The sequence below is a fragment of the Cavia porcellus genome, unplaced genomic scaffold (assembly GCF_034190915.1).
Source record: "Cavia porcellus strain 051 isolate PalLab524CR breed Dunkin Hartley unplaced genomic scaffold, mCavPor4.1 scaffold_30, whole genome shotgun sequence".
NCBI classification, from domain to species: Eukaryota; Metazoa; Chordata; class Mammalia; order Rodentia; family Caviidae; genus Cavia; species Cavia porcellus.
Genome location: NW_026947513.1, coordinates 44,174,606 through 44,182,287, shown reverse-complemented (window position 1 = coordinate 44,182,287; position 7,682 = coordinate 44,174,606). Strand labels below are relative to the sequence as shown.

At 33.8% G+C, this 7,682-nt stretch overlaps 1 long non-coding RNA gene across 1 annotated transcript; it reads right to left on the bottom strand.

The window, feature by feature from the left end:
• Positions 1-3,207: 3,207 nt before the first annotated feature.
• On the bottom strand, positions 3,208-7,369 carry LOC134474099 (uncharacterized). The gene is made up of 3 exons (XR_010044705.1): positions 7,229-7,369; positions 5,715-5,808; positions 3,208-3,504 (listed from the first exon to the last, which is right to left on the bottom strand). It is a non-coding gene; the product is annotated as an uncharacterized LOC134474099 (long non-coding RNA).
• Between the last annotated feature and the right edge of the window lie 313 nt (positions 7,370-7,682).

Below are 7,682 nucleotides of genomic sequence, written 5' to 3'. Positions count from 1 at the left end.
ATTTGCTTATGCTGCATAAAACTATCCAAGATACAACTAATGCACCAGCAATTGAAGTTGACCTAGCAAAAGAAACTGAGCAAATATTCAACGCATTACCCAGCCATTTCCCAAGCCTCACGGGCATTTTGCATTTTATCATTCTAGCTGGTATTGGAGCTCTAGCATTTATTGTCATGATAACAATATTTCCATATTTTGTGAGAATTGTTGTTGGGCAAATGAGAAATGTGCGTTTGGACTTGAAACGTTTTAAGTTAGAATCAACTGCTAATGAAATTCTAATGCGACGCTTTGTCTAAGAAATAAGAGGGATATGTTGGGAGTGGAACCAGGAGTCCTGCAGTGAATGGGTGTGGAGAAAACCACACACTGAAGCTGGACCTCAACCAGTTCTTCATTCTGCAGTAACCTCAGCCTTCTAGACAAAGCATCGCGGTGATATTCACCTGGGAATAGCTTCATAACATAAACAAAAGAAGTTTCTCATGGGCCCAGGAACATGTTTACCTTCTGGGCTGCACAACATAGAAGTTTCTCATGGGCCCAAGAACATGTTTACCTTTGCTGTATGCACAAGAAAGTGTCCTGAAGTGACTTGTATTGCTCTTTGTTTTGAAACATTATAAAAATTCTGGAGTCCTTCAATAAATCGCCTTTTGCCTCTTGAGCAACTGGTCTCCCTGTGTCTTCAGTCTCTTGCCTGACTCCTTCCCCGCGCTGGCCATAGCACCTGGCAATATATATTTTGAGAAGATTTTAGAATTAATACGACTTTTTATACGCATCATTTAATGTGAAAGTTGAGAAGGCTCATTTCAGAGCATTTAGTGATAGATATATTTTAATTCCTAAATGAGAAAATTGAACTTAATAAGAAAATTTTTTTCAAAATTCTATAAAGAATCATGTTGGTATCACATGTATAAGCACTTAATGTCCTCGTGTACTGTTAAAAATAGATTTATTGAGTTTTATAGAAACTATTATTGAATGTTAAAGAAAATTACAGAAGGCATATGCAAGTCCTGTGACAAAACTCCAATGGTTTCACTGTAGATTTACTATTTCTTACAACAATCTAAACAGCACATGTTTATATGGTCCCACCTGGCCCTATAACATAAAGCATACACAAGGATTTCTAAGAGTGTTTGATGATTTTATATTCCTATCATTTTGCCTAAAATATCAAACTCTTATAATACTACAGACACACAAGATCACTTCCAAGGGCACAGGGCATAGAGAAAATTTAAGTATAATATCAGGTGATTTATTAAGGTCACTAAGAATGAAACATGAGGATACCAGGATGGTCAGATACTGACCTTCTTGGACAAGTGCATTTATGATTATGCTTATTCTGGTTAAGCAGCTAAACTCTGTGAACCACATAAGGACTTTTCTACACCTTGCTGTGAAAAAGTAGAATGAGTTCTATCAGCCAAATGCTGAAGTCCACTTGATAGATACCTTGTTGCATTGTGAAGCATCTTCTGAAACTGTTCATTCTGTATGGCCTCATAACTATATGCAAAGATAGATCAATCAAACAATACAAAGTAAATAAACACTATGAACTCTTGTTAAATAGATTGCAGGTGAACAGAACCTAGAAGAAGTGAAAGTTATATAAGTTTGCTTGTTCCCTTAGTTTAGTAACTGCTATTTTTCACCAAGTACTGACCTGGCATTTTAGTCATTGGTTTTTCACATGACACTTTGGATTAGCATTAAGAACTGCAGTAATGAAAGAACTCTAGTCCCTACCACTATATATACATAGATTTAAAGATCAAATGATATAATAGTACTACTTGAATGCTGAGACACGGTATTTTAAGGCAAGTTTTGAAGTTAGAAATTACATGTGCTTTGCAATTTATCATTTTTGAATGTATAACTCAATGATTATGTGTTTATCCCCTGAATTTTGTGATGCTTGTGTATATGGAGTCAACTAATTTTTTCTCTTGACTTAGTTCACATTACATTCCTATAAAAATTACTTTTAACATAGCAAATTTTAATTAAGAGCAGTTCAATTTACATGAGATTTCCATGGTTCGAAACTCAGAGATGTTGAAGAATAAAGTGTTGAAAACAGGATTTTGGATACACGTTTGTGATTTTGCTCTGCTCTAGAGAGCCTAGTGAGAGAGTAACCAAGGTTTTACTACTGGATAATGGGTCAATATCTTGATTATATCACTTGATGCTATTGAACAGAAAATTGTTTGAAACGGTGTTTCATTTAATCTAAGTCATGCAATATTTATAATTTATAAAACACTCATTAAAGTAATGGTCTTTTACATTTCAATGTATTCTTTCCCACATTAGTCACCTTCATGTGATTGCAGGAAAATATCTGGGACAATCAAGTTCTTGTGCGAAAGTCTTAGTTTCATAAAGAGTGTGGGGCATTTGAATAGTCTTTTGGGACCAATGTTGTTGGGCCTCAGGTGTGACCCATGTACATATCAGTATGGGCCTGTGACATAAGAATTCCCTTATCTTATGGCAAAGAAAATGTCAGTGGAATGATAAGAGTGAGGTTGCTAATGTTCTCCACACTGGATAAAATATTCCTTGCACTTGCACTTGATCTCAACTACAAAATGTTCTACAACCTCATGATATTATCATGGATAGTGGGTCAAGTTTTGGATACACAGATATCTGTGGGACAATAAAGACCAAGCCTATAGCATTCCTTCATCTTTCAAAAGGCTGATGATGTGAAATAGACAGATGTTTCATTGATACAACATGAAAATCTTGTTTGGGAAAACTTTAATTTACAAGTATAATTCTTTCCAGAGACATCAATATAACCTAAAGCACTAAAATATAAAAGTGATTTCCCCTTAATAAATAAAACGAGGACATAAGAACAATTCAACAACATAAACTATTAATTACTATTAATATATATGTATATATATATATAATATATGAGTAGCTTTATTTTTATTACATCGATATATAACAAAAGTGTTATACAATACAAAACATGAAGAAAGTAACCTACAATGACCTTTAATACATCTAGTACTAATGTGAAACAGACATGAGACAGGAGGGTGATTGCATAGGTTGACTTACATTATCAGTACAGGAATCATGGTTATTTACTGGCTCAGTGTACTTTCTTTCTTTTCATGAAAATTAATGGAGAATGTATCTAAAGACAATGGCTTTTGCCTCTTAGGATTTCAAAGAAATGTGATGTTGGTTTGTTACTAAACAGATCACTCACCTGAATTTATCCTCTTCTGGTTGATGCTATCCTGCAAAATTTTGCACTGCTTCCCTGATTTAATACTTCTCACTGATGTGATTTGAAGTGAGCTTATGTTCTGTATCATTCTGTTCCTTTTTGCTGATGAGATCTCTTCCATGAACCATGGGTTTTGTGAGAGGTTCACCAATAACTTTGCAGTGAAAGTAAAACCATTGTCTGTTTTGCGTGACATTTGGCATGGTGTAATATGCAAACTGCAAGACAGCAATTCCTGCTTAAGTTAAAATTGATTAGAAATATGTGGTGAGCCTGTGGAATACTCCCAGACAAGATTCTTCAAACTATTATTATTTATAGAAAGTTGCATTTATTTCATGTCCACTAAACAGTCCAATAAACAGTCCAATAAACAGTAACAGTTTAATATTTGTTATGCTACCTACAGTTTCTAAATTAAGTCATTACATGACTAACTGAAATTATACCTTTAAGAAAATCAGTGAAATGGTGTGGCATCACAGATTGCATGTTTTCATAATGTTATAATATTCACATTATTTTAATAAGTTCTGATCTTCTTTATGAGAAGGTGCTATAAACGTTGCTTATATTCACACTTCTTTTACCTCTATATATCTTCATGTGAGTGGAAATTGGAAATAATAACTATTTTAATTTTTAACTCTGGTGATATTGTTTGTATTTTTACTTGATGCCAAATGTTCTGTTTGTTTTTAAACAATACAAAAATTACATGATTTAATAATTAGTGAAAGCAAGCAATGGTGAGGAATACATTTTATGTAATAAATAACAAGGGAACTGCCTTCATAATATTGATGTGGATGGAAATTTATGTTTACAACTAAATAATATCAGCACCTCTTGCAATTTGTAATGTTTGAGCTGTTGTTCAAATTACTCTTTGCCCTCATCCTTCACCTCTGTCCTTTCCATTATCCTCATATACTTTGATGGGACTTTCTGCTTATATCATTTGGGAAATCTCTCAAGAAAAGCAATCAACTACTTAGAATATTCAGCAAGATTTTATGCTTTTCTAGTTAGTAAAAGTCACTATAGACACTTAAAATTTTGCATTTCAACTGAGAATTATGTTACATGCTGGAATAAATTTTCAGTTTTATATTGATTCCATTAGGCATGTAAAAACAACTTGTGAGAAATATGGTAGCAGTTTAAATAACAACGCTTGCTTTCTTATATCTCACAATAAAATTTTATATTTCATACTTGTTCATTTGAGTGCTAAATCTCATGCATTTACTTTTAACTCAATTTAACTCATCTCTCTAGAACACTGCCTAAGAATACCAAATTGATCTTCAGAAGAAACCATGCTTTAAAAATAGAGGAATAATTGAAATTCATGTTACACATTAACAAAGTAATATTTTTAGTAATATGTGAATGTGTCATTATAACAATGCACTTTAATAGAAAAATTAATGATACTTCTTATTAATGGTTTTGTGTTTCTGTTCCTCCCTTCCAAACTTTATGCAAATTCCTATATTCAGTGTGGCCTACCTCATGGTGAAAGGCATTAGTTATGAACCATCCAACTATTATATTTTTCCAACTTTAACATCGCCTATTTTTTTACATTGGTAGAGTCATTAAAGATAGATGAGTATGCTGTACAAATTCCCTGAAATAGTTGAGTATAAGTCGATTCATTGTTTAAAGCCTCTACACCTCAAAAATGTGATACATACATGATTATTCATGCAAAGTGCAATTTATATTTTTCTAGATTTTGCACATATATTTAAATAAATTATTTGGTTAGCATTTCATATATAATGTTGCATTAGTGTGTTTTAAACACAAATCATTACTAAATTAACCACCATACAATTAAACCTATATTTGATTTCTCTCTAAATATGTGACAGCAACATACAAATTTTAGACATTTTGAGATCCATAAAAAATTCATATTTTCATTTCAGTAAAGATGATGTTGTGTGGAGTACTCACTACAACTAAAAAAACTGTATGTTATTCTGACATCTTGGTTCTTCAAGTGAACTTTCATATTCATTATATTACAAGTTCATGCTTATTGAATATTTCTGCATCTAGCTACTAGTTAAACATTAACAATCACAACGTTGATTTTTATATACTTATTTAAATTGAACATGAAAACTTCATCAGGAACTTAGCCCCCAAAGTGAAAGATTTGTATGTGTTTATTACTGAAATTTGAAAAATATATTTCTGAAGAGCCTCTCAAAAAGATCAGATATTTCTTCTATAATTTTTACAATAAAAAGTAATATGGTAAAATATTTCTTCTGAAAATCATACATGAAGTGACTGATTCATTTCATAAAACTGTGTACAAAATCATCTCTACACAAAAACACATAGTAAATTCAAGTTGCCGATTTATTGAGATTAGAAGAATGGAAACTGACAGTGTCACAAAACTCACCTCATGAGCTCTCAGGTACTTCATCCAGAATTGTCCATCTATTCATCCAGTGACTGGGTTTTGTGAGCTATGCCAGAACTTTCCAACAATTTCTCTAAAGTAGCACACAGGTTGGGTTGAGACAAAAAAATAATACCGCTTAACAGGTACCATTATGTGCTATAAAGCTTCTTTCATAACTTGTGGTCATTTACCATTTTCTCCACTTGCATGCAAAGATATAGTAATGAGGAAGTTAAACTATGGCTCAGTTTAGAAGAAACAGACAACAAGATCAGTCAAGTTGGCCACCAATCCCCAATTTTCACTGCACCATGGTCCAAGTGGGCATCTCTGGTGGTCAAGGGGGCATCAGATTCTAGTATCATTCACATATCACTGCTTTCCCAGCCATGCAGAATGCAGTAGCCATGAGTCTTGGAGGCTTTCACTAAGATTACCGCAGGTTCCTTGGGAGCCAGAAAATGGTCCACTAATTGTGTTGTGTGTTTAGCTGTGCTGATAATACCTAAAGTACAGTAGAGGCCCTAGGAAGTTTGAAATACCAAGAACACTGATAATCTGCTAAGAAATGGTGCACAGAATTTACAGAGCAATTCTAAGAAAGAAGACACATGCTGTGTAATTGGAAATGCCATTATCGTTGAGGAGCTCAAATAATTTGGAGCTAATAACTCCAAATTATCTTCAGGTGCTAGATGTAAAATGTAAAATATAATGTTTTCCTTGTGGTATTTTGTTTTTTCCTAATATGAAATTTTGGAATGGAAATGCCTCCCATGTGCAATTATATGTTGGAATACTTTATGATTATTTAGATTTTCCAGAGACAGCTAGAAGTTTCTTGGAATGTTACAGGGTACTTCAGATTTCAAATTTGTAGAAATTTTTGAAGAAACTGCAGTAAGTGTTCTAAATGCATTTTGCATGTGACATACAAAAGTCTTTAGATATCTAAGAGAGGAGTGCTATACTTTAGTGCTAAAATGTCTTTCTCAAATTCTTATATTTATTTGTTGAGAGTCATTGAAACTGGAAATTGAAGACAAGTACAGGGCTCCTGCATGACCAGGGCATGGCCTACTGGAGAACAGTGATAGGACTCAAAGGGCAAGACAGGTTCTTCTGCCTGCCTGCCTTCTGGTGTAATTTTGCCAAAAGCCTGCCTGTAACACTCTCACCTCATGCTTGACTGTTACTCTTAGAAACCTCCCACTTTCCCACAAGGCCTGGTTATCTGAAATGCACACTGAGTTTTATATAGACTGTGTTTTTAAACACTGGGTGCCTCTTGTTCACTGATAAAAATTTAGGAATTTTCATTTCTATATTTCCAACCCTTTTCAGGTTCCTTACACAAAAGACAATGCCTTCAATACCACATACTCAGGTAGAATCAAAGTAGTAGCCTCATTTGGGATGCCAATTTTATGTGTCACATATTTTCCCACTGCTAGGACAACTTATCCAACATATACATAATTTAAAACAGGAAAGCATTTTTTCCCCCTCACAGTGGAAAGATGCTTCCTGGGTCCACTCAATCCGAGACAGAAATCCAATGGTGGAAGTTTGTTTCTCAATCAATGACAGCCAGATTGCAGTCCAGAGAAATCACACAGTGGGAAATGAATGAGGGGCCACACAGATCTCAGGGAACCACATCATGAACTACAGAGTGCCTTGGCTTGAAATGTACTTCACAAAACCTGTGGGCAGATACATAAGTTTGTCAAGGTATAACCTACAAGTGCTTTAAAAAAAGCAATGCTGGTAATTTTTTAAATTGAATTGTCAAATAAAAATCTCAAATGAATCAATTCTTTCTTTCTATGAGTTAGTTAGTTTCTATGAGTTAGTCTTTCTATGAGTCAGTTGATAACAATGTATGAGAGTTACTCAGCTTCTTAGGAGAAAAGATTTATTTTGGCTGAAAGTGTTGAAGGTTTCAATCCATTGACAGGTGTG